Source organism: Pleurodeles waltl, chromosome 7 (assembly GCF_031143425.1).
Source record: "Pleurodeles waltl isolate 20211129_DDA chromosome 7, aPleWal1.hap1.20221129, whole genome shotgun sequence".
Classification (NCBI taxonomy): Eukaryota; Metazoa; Chordata; class Amphibia; order Caudata; family Salamandridae; genus Pleurodeles; species Pleurodeles waltl.
This window is the reverse complement of record NC_090446.1, coordinates 316,676,186-316,696,960: the sequence shown is the minus strand read 5'-3', so window position 1 is coordinate 316,696,960 and position 20,775 is coordinate 316,676,186.

Sequence of the window (20,775 nt, the reverse complement as noted above, 5' to 3'; positions counted from 1 at the left end):
GGCTTACTGGAACACCCTTATAATTCCCTAGTATATGGTACTAAGATACCCAGGGTATTGGGGTTCCAGGAGATCCCTATGGGCTGCAGCATTTCTTTTGCCACCCATAGGGAGCTCTGACAATTCTTACACAGGCCTGCCACTGCAGCCTGAGTGAAATAACGTCCACGTTATTTCACAGCCATTTTACACTGCACTTAAGTAACTTATAAGTCACCTATATGTCTAACCTTTACCTGGTAAAGGTTAGGTGCAAAGTTACTTAGTGTGAGGGCACCCTAGCACTAGCCAAGGTGCCCCCACATTGTTCAGGGCCAATTCCCCGGACTTTGTGAGTGCGGGGACACCATTACACGCGTGCACTACATATAGGTCACTACCTATATGTAGCTTCACAATGGTAACTCCGAATATGGCCATGTAACATGTCTATGATCATGGAATTGCCCCCTCTATGCCATCCTGGCATAGTTGGCACAATCCCATGATCCCAGTGGTCTGTAGCACAGACCCTGGTACTGCCAAACTGCCTTTCCTGGGGTTTCACTGCAGCTGCTGCTGCTGCCAACCCCTCAGACAGGTTTCTGCCCTCCTGGGGTCAAGCCAGGCTTGTCCCAGGATGGCAGAACAAAGGACTTCCTCTGAGAGAGGGTGTTACACCCTCTCCCTTTGGAAAATGGTGTGAATGCAGGGGAGGAGTAGCCTCCCCCAGCCTCTGGAAATGCTTTCTTGGGCCCAGATGTGCCCAATTCTGCATAAGCCAGTCTACACCGGTTCAGGGGACCCCTTAGCCCTGCTCTGGCGCGAAACTGGACAAAGGAAAGGGGAGTGACTACTCCCCTGACCTGCACCTCCCCTGGGAGGTGTCCAGAGCTCCTCCAGTGTGCTCCAGACCTCTGCCATCTTGGAAACAGAGGTGCTGCTGGCACACTGGACTGCTCTGAGTGGCCAGTGCCACCAGGTGACGTCAGAGACTCCTTCTGATAGGCTCCTTCAGGTGTTGCTAGCCTATCCTCTCTCCTATGTAGCCAAACCCTCTTTTCTGGCTATTTAGGGTCTCTGTCTCTGGGGAAACTTTAGATAACGAATGCAAGAGCTCATCAGAGTTCCTCTGCATCTCTCTCTTCACCTTCTGCCAAGGAATCGACTGCTGACCGCGCTGGAAGCCTGCAAAACTGCAACATAGTAGCAAAGACGACTACTGCAACTCTGTAACGCTGATCCTGCCACCTTCTCGACTGTTTTCCTGGTGGTGCATGCTGTGGGGGTAGTCTGCCTCCTCTCTGCACTAGAAGCTCCGAAGAAATCTCCTGTGGGTCGACGGAATCTTCCCCCTGCAACCGCAGGCACCAAAAAGCTGCATTACCAGTCCCTTGGGTCTCCTCTCAGCACGACGAGCGAGGTCCCTCGAATCCAGCAACTGTGTCCAAGTGACCCCCACAGTCCAGTGACTCTTCAGTCCAAGTTTGGTGGAGGTAAGTCCTTGCCTCCCCACGCCAGACTGCATTGCTGGGAACTGCGACTTTTGCAGCTACTCTGGCCCCTGTGCACTTCTGGCGGAAATCTTTTGTGCACAGCCAAGCCTTGTTCCACAGCACTGTAACCTGCATTGCACGACTTTCTAAGTTGGTCTCCGGCGACGTGGGACTCCTTTGTGTAACTTCAGGTGAGCACCGTTTCACGCATCCTCATAGTGCCTGTTTCTGGCACTTCTCCTGATGCTACCTGTTGCTAAAATGGCTCCTTGTCTTGCTCGACGTCCCCTCTCTCTCCTGACGCAATTTGCGACATCTTGGTCCCTCCTGGGCTATAGCAGCATCCAAAAACGCTTACAGCACGATTTGCAGCTAGCAAGGCTTGTTGGCGGTCTTTCGGCGGGAAAATACTTCTGCACGACTCTCCACGGCGTGAGGGATCTGTCCTCCAAAGGGGAAGTCTCTAGCCCTTGTCGTTCCTGCAGAAACCTCAGCTTCTTCTGTCCAGTAGAAGCTTCTTTGCACCCACAGCTGGCATTTCCTGGGCATCTGCCCATCTCCGACTTGCTTGTGACTTTTGGACTTGGTCCCCTTGTTCCACAGGTACCCTCGACTGGAAATCCATCGTTGTTGCATTGCTGGTTTGTGTCTTTCCTGCAGTATTCCCCTATCACGACTTCTTTGTCCTTTGGGGAACTTTAGTGCACTTTGCACTCACTTTTCAGGGTCTTGGGCTGGGCTATTTTTCTAACCCTCACTATTTTCTAATAGTCCCAGCGACCCTCTACAAGGTCACATAGGTTTGGGGTCCATTCGTGGTTCGCATTCCACTTTTGGAGTATATGGTTTGTGTTGCCCCTATCCCTATGTGTCCCCATTGCATCCTATTGTAACTATACATTGTTTGCACTGTTTTCTAAGACTATACTGCATATTTTTGGTATTGTGTACTTATATCTTGTGTATATTTCCTATCCTCTCACTGAGGGTACACTCTGAGATACTTTGGCATATTGTCATAAAAATAAAGTACCTTTATTTTTAGTATAACTGTGTATTGTGTTTTCTTATGATATTGTGCATATGACACTAAGTGGTACTGTAGGAGCTTCACTCGTCTCCTAGTTCAGTCTAAGCTGCTCTGCTAAGCTACCATTATCTATCAGCCTATGCTGCTAGACACCCTATACACTAATAAGGGATAACTGGGCCTGGTGCAAGGTGCAAGTACCCCTTGGTACTCACTACAAGCCAATCCAGCCTCCTACAGGTGTTCAAGAGCAAATTTACGTTTTTACTAATGCTAACTATTGGAGAATATTGTAATATTTCTGTTGCACTCTCCAACCATTTCCTCACCTACAAGTAGTGTTCAAGTAGCATGCCTGAGGCCAGGAAAATGTGTTCTGACATGTTGAGGAAGCACCTTACACAAGAAGCGGAATGTTAAGGAAGTGTGTGTTATAGCTTCACAGAGTTTATAAAGCAATATAACTTGAAATCAAAGAAACAGTTGAGTTCCGATTATGGGAGCAACCAAGTTGGTTCTCATAGAGTGATTCAAGGTTACCCCTGGTAATCCTTATTCTCTTTACAAGCACATTTCAATGCTTGGATGTCCGCACAGAGAAGGAGCTTCCACTGAAGTAGGTTTAGTGGTCATCAGCCAAGTATGGGCTCTAGTTACCAGCAGAATATACGTTAGAGTAGTATATATATTATTGGTTAACCTTAATATATAATGGTGCAACGTAACCTACTGAGATGGGGAATAACCGGCAGGCCAGCGGGGAATCAGATTTATTAGTAACTCGAGGAGTGCTAAATTATGGAAAACTCCAAGAAAGGCTGAGGCATAGACTAGGAGTGACTGCTGCATGCTGTAGTAAAGCTGAGAACATTTGTAGGATAAAAGTCTTTGTTTAAGTGAATGGCGGGATACAGTAAGAGATTAAATGGCAGGTGTCCCGGCTTTTGGCCAATTCTTGGCCTAAAGCATCAGAAACAAGGAAATTCCTACAAAAGATGCCTTAAATTTTCACCTGAATAGCTGGTCTGGAGCCACTGGATAGAGGAAATTAGAAAGGCATCTAGAGAGGGGAAAGTGCACTCCCCTTGGAGGAAACCTCCATGGGTAGACAAGATTGAGGAGCTAGGCTAATGGTCAAGGTGATGAGTAAGCCACCGGGATTGGACCAAAAATAAATGGAAGTTGGCCCTGGTGTTCCTAATGCTCTAATGCCATCGAAATTGACTCCAAAATACCCACAAGATGACCTCAATTCCTCTGAGAGTGAAAAAGAGTAAGGTGCAATGTTAAAACATAAATTTTGAAGCAAAATAGAGGTGAATCTCGATCAAATGCAAATAGGAACAACAATTTAAAAAAAATGCATGATCACCTTAGCAAACACTATTCAGACCATGTGCCTTTATATTAACGTTTACATATGCAGATAGATTGAGATGGCTATGAGCTGTCATTGTGTATGACATGCATGTCACTGTGTATGACGTGTATGTCATTGTGTCATCGTGTATGACGTGTCATCATGCATGTGTATAAGATGTCATCATGCTATTAACTTGTCAACATATGGTGTTTCAGTATGTAAGACATGGATCTCTTCACCCGCTCCCCCAGCTGTAAATCTGAAGAGGGACATTTCACCAAATATGCTGTGATGTATCTTAGAACCTCTTCAAAGTTGGACATTCTAGTGTGTTGTCCAGTCAGCATGTAGGTGAATGGCGTTATTAGTCTTTACTGCATTATTTTAAAGAACTAAATCATTGAGAGTTTACCATACATTTACTATGGCTAAGAAAGAGACTGAACTGTGCTGTCTTTTATTTCTTCCCTGTATTTCTGCATTAGCCATTCCACGTCCCTCTGCTTTCCTACCTAATCAATCACTTTATTCACTCTGCTTTCTATATGTCTCAACACTACATCTTTATGTGCTTTCTACCTCACAATCTTTCTTCCTCCCTTCCTCTCTTCCTCCCTCCCTATTTTTTTCCCACTTCCTTTCTTAATTCCTCCTTTTCTCTCATCCTTCGCTCTTCCCTAAGTCTTCCTTCCTTCTTTCCCAACCACACTTCCTCCCTTTCTCTTTCACTTTCATACCCACTCACTTAGGGCTCTATTACAAGTCTGACAGTCTCAAGAACACCAGACTCACGGTGGCAGTTGGACAGTCAGGGCTGTGGGGGTCTGACCACCACATTACGACCCTGGTGGTCAGACCACCAAATGACTGCCATCTCTACCAGGATCTTTGATGCTGACGGGATGACGGCGATCATGGTTGTAATCAGCCACAGTGGCGCTGAAGTCAGCACCACCGTGCTGATTACAACCATGTTCTCCGCTAGCCTTTTCATGGAGACTCAACTGCCATGAACAGGTTTGCGGAGAACAAGTGCAGGTGGCCACAGGGGGGCCCCTGCACTGCCCATGTCTACGGCTTGGACAGTGAAGGGGCCCCCCTCCTGAGCGCTGTCAGCACTATGCAGACAGTGTGCATTCCGAGAGTGCTAGGCAGGATCCTGTGGGACAGCATTGGACTCGGCTGCATGTGGAGCCGAGGCCAATGCCCCTGCACATTTCCCACTGGGCTGACCAGTGAAAACCTTGGCTTCCGTCGGTCAGCCCAGTGGTAAACTCATAATAGGGCTGGTGGGAAGCCCTCCAGCACCCTTAGGGTCGACTCATCAGGAGTTTGGCAGTCTGTTTTTTTCCGACCGCCAAAAGTGTAATCAGCCCTTGAGTCTTCTTTGGTCCCTTGCCTCCCCATCACTTATGTTTCTCCTTTTCTCCCTCCCTCAGTGTTCCTTCCTCTCTCCTTCAATCTATCCTCTCTTTTTTCCCTTCTCCCTCCCACTTCCTTCTTACTTCTCCCCTCCCTCCTCCTTCACCAATCTCTTTATGAGTCACTTTGGCTTTGCCACACCACACTCTCTTCCGAAATCGCACTGTCCCTCTCGCCTCTGTAAATGGATGTCTGGTAATGGCACACAAGAGCAGTGTCATAATTGGCAAGGAAGGAGTGACAATTATCAGTCCTATTGCACCTGCGGGGCTGTATGTCTGTGTAACCTTCAAAGGCAAACGCTGGATACAGGAGAAAATAGGAAGGCAGCGGAGTTAGACTGCAGTCTAAGAAGCACTGCTCCCTGATCAAAGCGCACGCAGAGCAGGAGCTCCCGGTGAATTTCCTAACTGAGGATTTTCAGGACGTGTTTATTTTCGATGAAAAACAGAGCCCTTTCTGGGCAAATCAAAGTTTGAGCAAGGTCTGATTGCCTAACGGTGGGGCTACACGGTTCCTCTCTTCGACGTCGTAGCCAAAGCAGAATTTGTTAATGAGCACGACGTGTAGCACTGGAGCAGAGCTCAAGAGGCATCAAATATTGAACACTGTATCTGAAGTCTAATTAAGAGTCAACAGTGAGAAATGTGTTTAAAGACACTTCAAGATTTCATATGCGTTAATGAAAGATAAAACACCAGTGCTAGGGAAGCGCATATGAACATGTTAATGTAACTCCAAGTACACTTGCAGAGATCTTTCTACTTATCAAATGGAACAGTGGAATACGAGATGGGAGATGTGGGGAATTCAACATTAACATCAAGCTATTTTTTTTTTTATTTTGGAAATTTTAATATAGCACTGCTAGATCTTGAAGAGAAACAAAAGCACTTTCAAGCAAAGGGTCATAGGATAAAAACTCGCATAACAAATGTAAGTGAAGGAGTTGATGTAGTACCAGAATATCATGGAACAATATTGTGGTACATAAATTTAGACTATCAAAATAATGTTTAGGTAAGTAATGGTTTACTATGGTTATCTTCATAACTTCACAAATGTACCTTGTATATATATATATATATATATATATATATATATATATATATATATATATAGTTAGGTGAAATGTTCAGTAACAACATAAAGCTTTACACTCTAAAAAACACAGAAATTCACCAGATATGGTTATAGTTATCACAAGTTACTATAACTCGTGCTCCATCCATGCACAGTTTTCTCATCAATAATTTCATTACAAGTATATATATATATATATATATAGAGAGAGAGAGAGAGAGAGAGAGAAATTGATAGATTTCCCCCCCAGGTCACCACTACTCAGTAGTTATAGTTAGGTCAGTGTTTCCATAGGAAATGTATTTTTGGTTTTGTTGCTTATAACTTCTGCCCATTGACATGTCTTCATGAAACTTTCCCAAAAACATTTCGTCTTTTTTTTTGCCTAGTTCACTGAACTTCATGGCCAAACGCTAGACCCTGCAGCCAGTCTCCTCCACGCTCAGGCAAAGGTGGTTGACTTTACGTATGGTAATAAAATATTTATTAATTTATGTTAAAAAAACTAGAAATTCACTAAGAAAGCTGAAGGATAAAATAATGTTGTGGTTAGGAATGATGAAAGTAACTGCTTTTCTGTTAAAAAAAACCCTTAGAAATTCACTCAAAAAAACAAAGTTTACAACAACATTATAAATAGGTGACTATCTCAGTGACAACATTAGCGTTTGAACTGAAAAAAACACAGAAATTCAAATCATGAACACACTGAATACATCATTTGTGACATGTTCTACAACATAATTTATGACATCACTGTTACTGTTGAGATATTCACCTAGTCATCTAACTATAACCTTTGTAACCTTTTGATGTATATATATATATATATAGAGAGAGAGAGAGAGAGAGAGAGAGAGAGAGAGAGAGAGAAAGAGAGAGAGAGCAAGAGAGATATATAGATTGGTAGATGCACATATTTTCACTATTCACTGAAAAAATAAAGGCAAAAGTGATGTTATAGTTAGATGAAGATGTCAGACAAAACATGCAAACATGCCGTTTTAGACTTACAAAACCACTGAAATTCACCAGTTATAGTAATCTCAATTAACTGTAACGAATACCCAAAAGTAACTGTTAGACCTGACAGCCTTAGGGTGGTCACCCCTAACTTTTTTGCCTGCCTCCCTCCACATTGTGGACACCAGTGCTAAAGTGCATATGCTCTCTCCCTTTAAACATGGTAACATTGGATCATACCCAACGGGACTATTTAATTTACTTATAAGTCCCTAGTACTGTGCACTATATGTGCTCAGGGCCTGTAAATTAAATGCTACTAGTGGGCCTGCAGCACTGGTTGTGCCTCCCACTGAAGTAGCTCCTTACCTTGTCTCAGGCCTGGCATTGCAAGGCCTGTGTGTGCAGTTTCACTACTTATTCGACTTGGCATTTAAAATACTTGCCAAGCCTAAAACTCCCCTTTTTCTATTGATAAGACATCCCTAAGGTATGCCCTAGGTAACCCATAGGGCAGGGTGCTGTGTAAGCAAAAGGTAGGACATGTACCTATGTAGTTTACATGTCCTGGTAGTGTACAAACTCCCAAATTCATTTGTACACTGCTGTGAGGCCTGCTCCCTTCATGGGCTAACATTGCGGTTGTCCTCATATATTGTTTGAGTGGTAGCTGCTGATCTGAAAGTAGTAGGAAGGTCATATTTAGTATGGCCAGAATGGTGATATAAAATCCTGCTGACTGGTGAAGTTGGATTTATTATTACTATTTTAGAAGTGTCACTTTTAGAAAGTGAGCATTTCTCTGCACTTAAATCGTTCTGTGCCTTACGATCCACATCTGGCAGGGTTTAGTTGACAGCTCATTGTGCATTCACTCAGACACACTCCAAACACAGGATACTCAGCCTCACTTGCATACATCTGCATTTTGAATGGGTCTTCCTGGGCTGGGAGGGCAGCAGGCCTTCTGTCACACAAAGGACTGCCACACCCCCTACTGGGACCCTGGCAGACAGGATTGAACTGAAAGGGGGTCTGGTGCACGTCTAAGCCACCCTTTGAAGTCTCCCCAACTTCAAAGGCACATTTGGGTATATAAACAGGGCATCTGCCCCTTCCAACTCAGACACTTCCTGGAGAAGAAACTTGTAACCAGAACCTGCATCCTGCCAAGAAGAACTGCCTGACTGCTTTCTGTGAAGGACTGCTGCCTTGCTGTTGCACTGCTGCCTTGCTGCTCCCTGGCTGTGGTGAAGAAGTGCTCTCCAAGGGCTTGGATAGAGCTTGCCTCCTGTTCTCTGAAGTCTCAGGGACTTCTCTCTTGCAACTGGACTCCTTTTGCGGCGAAAATTCGACGCACAGCTTGCTACAAACGAGGCACAGCCTGCCCCGCGGTGATAAATTCACTGCACGCTGAACCAGAACGACGCAGCCCGACTTCGCAAGGAGAAGATCAGTGCATCGCCAGCATTGCAACTGGAACTTTGTCACACGGCCCACTGGATCGACACACTGCTGACCTGGGATGACGTGGCCGACTTCCAGAGTGGAAATCGACGCAGCGCCTGCCGTGCGGAAGACATTTCCATGCAATGCCCACCGAAACGACGCAGAGCTTGTGACTCCATTCCACAAGCCCAGGATTCCACGCACAGACCCTGGGCGTCTGAAAACCCTGCAACCCGAAAAGGATCCACAACGAGCGCGGGAACTCGACGTACAGCCATCCCTGCGTGGAAACTAAACAACGCATCACCGTGTGCGGCCCAAGAAAGCGACGCACACCCCCTTTGTTTCCACGCTTCTCCTCCGCTGCTCATTGCTGAGATTTTTCACGCAAACCAGGTACTTTGTGCTAAAAAGATACTTTTTTTGCTTTTAAAAGATTTAAGACCCTTTATATCACTTTTCAGTGATATCTCTATATTTACTTATTGCATCTTTTATCGTTTTGACCTGCAAATATCCAGGTAAATATTATATATTTTTCTAAACACTGTGTGGTGTATTTTTGTGGTGCTATATTGTGTTATTGTATGATTTATTGCACAAATACTTTACACATTGTCTTCTAAGTTAAGCCTGGCTGCTCAGTGCCAAGCTACCAGAGGGTGGGCACAGGATAAGTTAGATTGTGTGTGACTTACCCTGACTGGAGAGAGGGTCCTTGCTTGGGCAGGGGGTAACCTGACTGCCAACCAAGGACCCCATTTCTAGCAGTCCCTAAAACTCATCTCCCATGCATACTGTTATCAATGATGTCATTTCAGATGTTGTAGTGATTTTATTAATGATGTCACAGAACATGTCAAGAGTGATGTAAAATGTGAGGTCATAAGATGTGCCTGGCAAGGGCATGAGTTATAGTTACTTTAAGACACAAGTTATAGTTACGTGTGATAACTAGTGCTGCCAGGCCCGGTGTCCAGCACTCAAGGACAGCCAACTGGCTTTATGAAGTGGTTAGCATATTAACATACAAAGCAGACCTATTATTTTTGTCAAAAAGTCACCAATAATTGTAATTAGGGCCCCCAGTTTTATGGTATTTTTCTTTTTTACCATTTTTGTCTGTATCCTTATTAGTTTTTTGGGAGTCTCATTTGTATTTATCCATAGTTATTTAGTTTTTTTTAGAATAAATGGAATCATAACATGGTCGATTTACACATTTATTTAACTGATAAACATGCAGTCATACTTTGATGCCTGTTGTGTTTTAGAAAATTAAGCAACCAAATATAAAAATACATCATATCCAGGTTAATACTAGCATTAGATACACATACATGTTAACATATGCTTATATTTAAGGGAATCGCATCCTGTTTCTTAGCTTGCCATGCTGTCTCTCAGCTCTGCTGTTGGCATGACATTCACAAAGGACAGCATGGACAGGTTCCCACAAGAAACACAATTTTCTGTACTTTTTCATTTAAATAAAAATGAACGCAAAAAGGTACCAGATTGTTTTCTGTGTGCAATTATTGTGAAAATCCTTGAAAACGGTAATTGAGAGCCTTAATTATAGTCAAATACACATGAAATACATTTACACATTGCAGTGGTCAATTACAGTGATTGTCTTATTTTTTTTTAATAAAGCCTTATTAGAAAAAAATCAAGATATCTTTGAGTTTTTCAACTTTTTTCAGGACATTAAGTGCAGCTATGAAAGCCACCACAAAGTGGCCCTGCACTCCAGCTCAAAAGTATACAGCTTCAGCACAGAGTGGTTTAAAAAAATGGTAAGCTTTTCTGGGGTCATCGATTTATTGACTCAGGAGACGCATTGTGTTTTCTAATCTTGTTGGGGGCCCCAACATGAAACAATGCTTGGATTTGCCCCAGCCACTTCTAGGGGCACCATCAGACTCTAAAAAAGAAAATTAAAAAGCCCTCTCAGAGCATTATGGAGCCCTTCTTGCAAGGAGCAGTGAATAATAAATGAGCGGCTCCTGTCACTCATCTATTATTCCCTTTATTTTCTTTCTTTTTAAGCTTTTTTATTTCCATTTGAGTGTCCCAGTGCCCACCCAGGGCACCAACACCTTTTTGTGAATGTAGAGGGCTGCTGGGGAACCCCAAGCCCCCATGGCCCGTTCTGGTTATTTGTAAGTGTGTGCCCCAGTTCCCATCTGGGTTACTCACATTGCAGTTGTCACTAGGGCCATGGGTGGAGCCCCAAGGTCCCCGATGCCCCAACTGACTCCCCAGCCAGTACCAATTGTGGCTTCTCAGCTGGAACTATTTGTTGCTCCCGGGCAGGCGGGAGCAGCTGATTTTACTACTCCCACCCAGGTGATAGCAAAGGTGTGTTTTCTGCCTGAGAGAGTGCAGACAGGGTATGCCCACAGTCTCCCAGGCAGAAAACAGCAGTGTTTTAGGGAATGGGGTTCTCAGGACACTGCCTGGATTGGGACCTGCAGGATGAGGTCTTTGTGGCTGATCTAGGCTGGGAGAGAGTGGCTGAGCACTTTCGTCCCATAATTAAATGAACTCTTAAAGAGGTATGGGGGGACAATGCCACCCTCCCGTTTTAAAAGAATTCTCGGCTCTGAGGAATGTGGCCGAAACTCAGATCAGGAATTGGGGCCTTCCCTTCTAAAACTACACAAAGCAACAGGAGATGGGATCTGGTTGTCTGGGGTGTGAGCCCTACAATCTTTGTCAGGGTAAGGTACAATCCGATCCCATATTAACCTGTGCTCAACCCCCTGGTGACTTGGCACAGAGCAGTCTGGCTAAACTTAGAGGCACTGTGTAAAGTATTTGTGCAACACTTCAAACAGTAAAACAGTGGAAAAGACACAAAAAAGATTTCACACCAGGTTAGAAAAATAGAGCCAAGTTAATAAATAAACAAACCCATATTGACAAAAATCCAATCATTAGAACTGGAGGCATGAATTTTTAAAGAATAAAGTGTAAAATAGCCCCTAAAGGCACAAAGTGCCAAGCGTGGCTATCTGGTACTGCGGGACCAGGTCAAAGTCAAAAGTTCATACTGACCACGATGGAGCACTCACCGGCTACAGCCCTAGAGTAGTCCTGCTGAAGTTTTACCTTCCCAAGTTTTGTGCCAAGAGTCCAATTCTCAGTGGAGAATGCCACAAGGAGAGCCTCACAGGAGGCTGCCAACATGGTGCAAAGAGCATGCTGTGCGTCAGTGATGGGTGTGCTGGTGCTACGCATAGGTGGTCCCCCACTGGCAGACGATCCTGGGTTGCAAAGAGACTGGCTGGTGGTGGTTCTCGCTGATTCTCTCTGCAAGTGGTGCAGTCCCAGTGAGAATGGGCCCATTCGCTGCTGCGAAGAGACCAAAAGTTTGATTTAAGCTTGCTGACCCAAACTAAGGGCGCAGGACCTGAGGGGCACCAAACGGTGGTGAGGAATTTGCTGCATCTGGATCCAGGAGCTGGATGGGGAGCATTTCATGTTTCTGGGCCTCAGATCAGGAGGCCAGCAGATTAACCCTTGGAGTCACTCCTGGGTCCTGGCTTCAAGATGAAGCTTCTTCCCCAGGCAAGAGGGCAGCAGGTCAGCAGTTCCTTTAGTGCAGCAGTCCAGAAGAGTGGCAGCCCTTTTAACAGCACAGCAGTCCTTCTTCCTGGCAGACTATCTACAGGTCCAGAAGTGTACTGAAGAGTTGGTGTCTGAAGTCCCGAATTTATTTTCATTTGTGTTTCTGAAGTGGGGTAGAAGCTTCTAGAAGTTTTGGTTTGAAGTCCCCAGGCATCCTGCCTGTCCTGCCATGGATCCAAACTTTCTAAAGGGGGTATGCAGCCCTTTGTAGGGAGGCAGACAGGGCCTATTCAGGTGTAAGTGGGGATGTGCCCAGCTCCTCCCTCCCATCCTGCCAGTGATGGCCCACTTAGGCACACATACGCCCCCTAATGTGTGTGGCTGTCTAAGAAGTATACACAAAGATCAACTGTCAGCAACACCCAGTCATTTGAACGGAGAAAGGCTACAGGCACTAAAGGGCTAAGGCAGGAAAATGCCAACTTTCTAAAAGTGGCATTTTGAAAATTGTAACTTAAAATCTGATTTGGAAACTACACCTATAAAATGTAAAAAGGTAACTCTAATGCTAGTCTACGAAAGAGATAGGCCTTGCAGTGGTGAAATGTTTTCCATTACTAGGACATACAAATCCTAAAAGTACATACCACACTTTTTTAATACATTGCACCATAACCTCTGAGCTGTCCAGCCCTACTCTAGGAGTGTCATATATGTACAAAAAAGGAAGGTTTGGACCTGGCAAAAGGTCAACTTTGCCAGGTCAACATGGCAGTTTAAAAATGCATACACACAGGCTGCAAAGGCAGTCTTGAGACATTTTTAAAGGGCTACGTAAGTGGGTGGCACAATCCGTCCTGCAGGCCCACTAGAAGCATTTAAATTACAGACCATGGGCACATGTAGTGCCACTTTACTACAAAGTTTTAAGTAAATGGTGTGCCTATTGAGTGTAAGCCAATTCTACCCTGTTTCAAGGAGAAAGCCCAAGCACTTAAGCACCGGTTGCAAAACAGGAGTATGTAGACAAAAATTCCCCCAACTTCAGTGCTTGGGAATTGGAGTCCAAGCACCCTCCTTCCTTAGGGGCATGGTGTGTCTTCACAGCCAAAATCAGCTTGGGGTTTGCATGCATGCCATTCTTCCCATAATGAAAAATAATGAATCTGGTTTGACCCCTGGGGCCTGGCACGTGGGATTTACTCCTAACGTAACTCCTAAACTTAATTTCTATCTCCTTTGCATATAAATAGACTGAACATAATGATCCATCAATAAGTGTCCATATATATTGAAGCTACTATGATAGCCTTGAAAAAGCCCCAGCTGAACCCTCCATAAGGGGGCAAAACACGCGTTGGATGTCAGTCCTTTCATCTAAAAATAACTACAACTTTTTACTGTAATCAAGATCAATAAAGGCTTTCAATCTTTTCATTTCATATATTCTACGACCTTTATTTACTATGAGCAATAAATTGTTCTGGAACTCCAGACTATTAGAACATATCTTAATAGGACCATATTTGAATTGGAATAACTTAAAGACATCTAGTGGGTTTTCAACTTTCTATAGCTTCAAGACTTTTGACTAGGGGAAGAACTGGACCATACCCCATCTGATTATCCACGATATATTTGAAAATGGCATTCAATTAGGTGGAGAGAACTGGGCTATGGAAACCTGATACCTACAGCTTTGCATAGAGTGAAGTGATGTTGAATCGAGTGGGATAGAGTGGTATAGCATAGGGGGTTATTCTAACTTTGGAGGAGTGTTAATCCGTCCCAAAAGTGACGGTAAAGTGACGGATATACCACCAGCCGTATTACGAGTTCCATAGGATATAATGGACTCGTAATACGGCTGGTGGTAAATCCGTCACTTTTCCGTCACTTTTGGGACGGATTAATACCTCCTCCAAAGTTAGAATAACCCCCTTAGATTGAATTGTCATACACTGGAGTGGCATACAGTGGAAAACCATAGAGAGGAGTGGCATACAGTGGTGTACAGCTGAGTGGCATAGAGTGCAATAGCCTAGAGTGGAGTGACATAGAGTATGGCATAGAGTGGAATGGTGTACAATAGAGTGGTGTAAAGTGGAGTGACATACAGTTAAAACGCGTAGAGTTGAGTGGAGTAAAGTGGAGTGGTAGGAAGTGGAGTGACAGAGTAGGATAAAGTGCAGTGGCACAGAGTGGAACAGCAAAGACTGGAGTGGAATAGAGCAAAGTTGCATAGAGTGGAGTGGTGTAGAGTGTAGTTGCGTGGAGGGGTGTCAGGTACAGTGGAGTACAGTAAAGTGGCAAAGAGTATATTATTATTATTATTATTATTATTATTATTATTATTATTATTATTATTATTAACAATAATATGTCTTGTCATTTGCGCAGCTACCCTAGAGGGTTTCCCAGTGCAGGGCAAAAGATGGGCCATCATAGTGCATAAATTAGTAAAGCCAGGTCTTCAGGCCTTTCTGAAAGGACCGTAATGATTTGCACTTTCTCAATGATTCAGGGAGAGAATTCCACAGTTTCTTACCTAGAGAGGCAAAATATTGAACTTTCATTAGAACCAGACGGAACTTCAGCACGGTATACAGGGCTTGATTTGAAGATCTTAATGAGCAGGTGGGCTGGTAGGGACCCACCAGCTTCTGAATATAGCGTGGTCGTAATCCCACTTTGGCCTGAACATACAGCACAATGTTTTGAACTCAATGCCTTTAGAAATCTTGAGCCAGTGCAACTCCTGGAGAAGATGGGATACTGAGGCAGATTTTGGAAGGCAACAGAGTAGACTAGCAGCTGCATTCTGGACTGTCTGTAGTCGATAGACTGTGGCCTTATCGATCCCCAGGTATAACAAGTTGCCATAATCTAATCAAGATAAGATTAGGGCCTGAATCACAGTCCTCTGAGCAGATAAGGGAATTAGCCAAATGATCTTTTTCGCAAACTGAGAACTGCGAAACAAGTAGCAGTTACTTTAGTCACCTGAGGTTTTATAGTTTTTCATCCAGGAGAAAGTCCAGGTTTTTCACCTTAGGAGATGGGGTAGGCAAGGCCCCCAAGGATTCCGGCCAGTGTCTTGGACCCCAAAGAGAAGAGTTCTTACCCAGAACCATGACCTCAGTTTTATCACTGTTAAGATTGAGTGAGCTATTATTTATCCAGAAGGAGATTTTACTCAAGCCCAGGTTAAGATCAGATGGTCCATGGTTCTGTGCAGATGACAAAGTAATGATAACATGCTTGTCATCAGTGTATGAAAAGGGGGTCAGACCTCAGCCCTCTATTAGATCTGCCAACGGACGGACATAGATAAGGAAGAACTAAAAAAGCAAGGCTTTACAATTTAAAAAAATTATGGTGATACCTCCACCTGTCCTGTCATGTCTATTCATCCTAACTATAAAAACGTGGCAGGGAGCGCAACAAATATATTTGGTAACAATCCCGTTTGTAGTCAGGTCTCAGTAAGGACAAAGCATCAGGATTGTAATCACATAAAAAATGAAATATATGTTGTTGGTGTTTAGGGAGAGAGCAGCAATTCAAGCCGAATAAATGAAATTCCTTAGTGGGCCGATGCCCACCTGGAGACTCATCACTACGAAGGCCAGCACAATTCGCTCCAACTGAGCAGTTAGCAATGTTCAATGCGGACCATAGCTGACGCTACGAGTAGTAGGAATAAGACGGACAAAGTTACAGCAGTTGCAGTTCAAAGAATTCACCCAAGAATTAATAACCTAACAGCTTGTATTGCAAGCTGGTTTAAGTGGTTTAAAATACTCAGAAGTGTACAACCGCTTCTCTGACTAAAAAGTACCAGGGTTCCTGGCCCCTGGCCCCATCGGATAAGGACGGGCAGAGACGCATTTGCCTTTGGAACAACTTTGGCATGCCATTGATGCACCCGCTGCACATCTGTTTCCTGGCCACCCTAAATAGGGTCATCTACCCTGGAGCTGGAACGCTGACCTGCGAAGCTTAGCTGTACCAACAAGATGGATACCAAAGTGGGGAAACAGCATCTGAACATGGGCTTGTCTCCAAAATGAAAAGTAAATGGCCCCTGGTGTCTCAAATAAAATGCCAAAATTCCCTCTAAAAAAAGTTGCCAAAGTTTTTTAACAAAAGGTTAAAACATAGCAGTGTAAAGGCAGTAATGTGATCCACAAATTACAGTAACCAGATAGACAGAGTGATAATACTTAGAGGGGCACCCTATCTAGGCACTGCGTGTCCGCTCCTTGGCTATCCTAAATAAGGCCGACTGCCCGAAATCTGGAGTGCTGACCATTGAGGCCTACTGGCACCCACAAGATGGCTGCCAAAGTGGGGAAACAGCACCGGAACAGGTGCTTGCCCCTAAAATTTTACTTTTTGAGTATGTTAGAGTAGAATGGAGTGTCATACAGTGGAGCGGTGAAGAGTGAGTGGTATAGAGTGGAGCGGTGTAGAGTGGAGTGGTTTAGAGTGGAGTGGCATAAAATGGATCAGCATAGCGTGGAATGCCATGGAGTGAAGGGGAGTGGAGTGGCGTGAGCGGAGTAGCTTCCTGTGGAGCTGCAGTGTGGAGTTGCATAAAGTGCAATAGCATAGAGTGGCATGGAGTAGAGTGAAGTGGCATGGACTTGAGTGGAATAGAGTGGAGCGGTTCATATTGGTGTGGCATAGAGTGGAGTGGCACAGAGTGCAGTAGTCTATAGTAGTGTAGAGTGGAACAGCGTAGAATGGAGTGCCATAGAATGGAGTGTCATAGAGATGAATAGCATAGAGTGGAATGGCTAGAGTGGAATAGCAAGATTGAAATAGCACAGAGAAGTACATAGGTGAGTGACATAGAGTGAAATAGCAAAGAGTGCAGTGGTGTAGAATCGACTGACATAAAGTGAAATGGAATGGTATAGAGTGGCAAAAAGTGGAGTGCTGTAGAGCTGATTAGCACAGAGTAAAGTGGCATAGAGTGGTACAGCATATAGAGGAGTGGTGTAGAGTGGAGTGGAGTTGTGTAGAGTGCAGCGGTGTAGAGTGGAGTGGCATAGAGTGGAACAGCATAGAGTGGTGTTGCATAGAGTGGTATGGCATGGAGTGGTGTAGAGCGGAGTGCCATGGAGTGGAGTAACATAGTGTGGTGTGGCATAAAGTGCTGTAGCACACAGTGGAACAGTGTAAACTAGAGTGGCCTGGACTGGAATGGCATAGAGTAGAGTGGCATTGTGTACAGTGGAATAGCACCAAGTGGAGTGGCATAGAATGGCAAAGAGTAGAATAGCTTAGAGTGGAGTGGTGTAGAGTGGAGTGGCATATAGAGGAGTGGCACAAAGTGGAATAGCATAGAGTGAAGTGGCATACAATGGAGTGTTGTAGAATAGGGTAGATTGGAGAGACATAGCTTGGCATAGAGTGAAGTGGTGTACAGTGGAGAGGTGTAAAGTTTAGAGGTTTAGAGTAGAGTGGAATAGAGTAGAGTGACATACAGTGGAGTAGCATTTAGTTGAGTGACATACGGTGGAGCGGCACAGAGTGCAGTTGTCTATAGTAGTGTACAGTGGAACTGCGCAGACTGGAGTACCGTAGAATGGAGTGTCATAGAGTTGAACAGTGTAGAGTGGAGGGGTCTAGAGTGAGTGGCCTAGAGTGGAATAACATAGATTGAAGTGGCATAGAGGAGCATAGGGTGGGGTGGCATAAAGTGAGATAGCACAGAGTGAAGTGGTATAGAGCAGACTGGCATAAAGTGGAGTGCAGTGGCGTTCAGTAAAGTGGCATAAAGTGGCGTGGTGTCGAGCTGATAGGCGCAGAGTGGAGTGTTGTAGAGTGGAATAGCAAATTGTAGAGAGATGTAGAGGGAATGGTATAGAGTGCAGCAGTGTAAAGTGAAGTAGCATAGAATGGAACAGCATAGGCAAGCATGGCATAAAGTGGTGTGACGTAGAGTGGACTGGAGTGGCATAGAATGGAGTGGCATAAAGTGCTGTAGCATACAGTGAAATGGCACAGACTAGAGTGGCCTGGAGTGGAATAGCATAGAGTGGAGTGGTATAGAGTGGAGTAGAGTACAGTGGAGGGTGGAGTGGAGTTGCATAGAGCAGAGTGGTGCAGAGTGGAGTGGCATAGAGTGGCATTGCGTAGAGTGGAACAGCATCACATGGCGTGGCACAGAGGGGCATCAAGTGCAATAGCTTAGAGTGGAGTGGTTTAGAGCGGAGTGAGTTATAGAAGAGTGGCATAAGGTCGAGTAGCATAGATTGGAGTGGTGTACAGTGGAGTGTTGCAGAATGGTAGACTAAAGAGGCATAGCTTCAGGTAGAGTAGAGTAGTATAGCGTAGAGTGGAGTGACATACATTGGAGAAGCATACAGTGGAATATTGTAGAGTACAGTGGTGTAGAGCTGAGTGGCTTACAATGAAATAGCATTGAGTGGCCTTAAGTAGAGTTGAATAGAGTGGAGTGGAGTACATTAAAGTGGCATAAAGTGTAGTGGCATTGGGTCAAAAAAGCACAAAATGGAGTTGCATAGAGTGGAGTGGTGTACACTGGAGAGTCATACAGTGCAATATTGTAGAGTGGAGTGAGGTACATTACAGTGGTGTAGAGTGAAGTAGCAAAAAGTGGAGTGGTGCACAGTGCACTGATGTACAGTGGAATAGTGCAGTGTGGACTGGCATAATGTAGTGTAGAGTGAAGTGGCACAGAGTGTCATAGCGTACATGGAAGTGGCAAAGACCTGAGTGGCATAAAGTGGAGCTGTATAGAAACGAGTGGTGTGGAGACAAGTTGCGTAAAGTTGAGTGGCATACAGGTGAGTGGCATAAAGTGGAGTGCCATAGCCCTGAACAGCATAGAGTGGAGAGACGCAGACCGTAAGGGCATAGAGTGTGATGGTGTAGTGTAGAGTGGCAAAGTGTGAAATAACCTAGAGTGCAGTGGCATACAATGGAGTGTTGAAGAGTGAAGTGGCATAAAGTGGAATGGTGTAGAGTAAAGTGGTGTAAAGTGGAGTGGCATTGAATAGAATAGCATAGAGTAGAGTGGCCTGGAATGGAGTGATGAAGAGTGGAGTGGTAGAGAATGGAATAGCGTACAGTGAAGTGGTGTAGAGTGGAGTAGTTTAGAGTGGAATGGAGCAGACTGGAGTGGCGTACAGTGGAATAGCAAAGAGTGGAGTGGCATAGACTAGAGTGTTCTGTAGTGGTGTAAAGTGGAATAGCATAGATTGGAGTGGGATAGAGTTGAGTGACATAGAGTGGAATTTCATAGAATGGAGTGGTGTACAATGGAGTGGCATAGAGGTTTAGGTAGCGGTGGAGAGTGGAGTAGTATAAAGTGGTGTGACAAAGTGGAATGGCACAGAGTGGGGTGTCATACAGTGGAACAGCTTAGAATGGAGTGGAATAGAGTAGCATAGATTGAAGTGGTGTACAGTGAAATAGCGTAGAGTGGAGTAACTTGAGTAGTGTAGATTGGAGTGGTGTAGAGTGGAGTTGCTCAGAGTGGAGTGGCATACAGTATAGTGTTATTGAGTGGAGTGGTGTGTCATACAGTAGATCAGGGTAATGCTTGATGCAGAAAAGGCCTTTGATAGAGTGTCCTGGGCCAATCTGTGGATTTGGTTCTCAGCTCATCAACTCTATTATGGTGCTGTGTAATATTCCAACGGCTCGACTGTAGTTTATCGGACTAGAATCTAGGGATATACAGTAATAATGAGGGGCACATGGCAAGGATGTCCGTGACCCCCTCGTATTTGCACTATATATAGAGCTTTTCTGAAGAAACAGTTCACAAATGAAATCATTGATTTCCTATATTTGTGGGACCCCCCCACTTAAAGTAGTACATACTCATATGATGTTGCCATTTTTTCCATTGAGCCAAGTGCAGTGATCAAAGAGATTGAAATTGCAAAAGAGTTTGGGGCAATTTCACGGTATTAGCTGAACTGTGGTAAAACCCATATAATCTGTAAGGGAGCTATATAAATGGAAGATGTAAAACAAACAACTTTTGCTACTAATCTTGGGTAAACATCTTGGCAAATGTGGATCAAATTGTCAAGCTTAACTATGCGTTGGTAATAAACAAGATAGAAGTAGATCTAAAGTGCTTGGACAATCTTAAACTCACGCTAATCAGTAGCTGTAACATAATCAAGATGTCTATGCTGCCCTGAGTTCTATACTTGCTCAAGGATAAACCCTTAGAAGTCTATTCTAATTGGTTTCAGGAGGTAGATTCACTCTGTAATAATTTTATCTGGGAATTCAAGAGACCGAGAATGGCTCTCAAATATATGAGACTCTCACTAGATTGAGATGAATTTGCCATCTCCAATTTCAGATAGCACTATATGGTCACAATTGATGCAGCATTTTCGGTATTTGGTGGTGGGTCT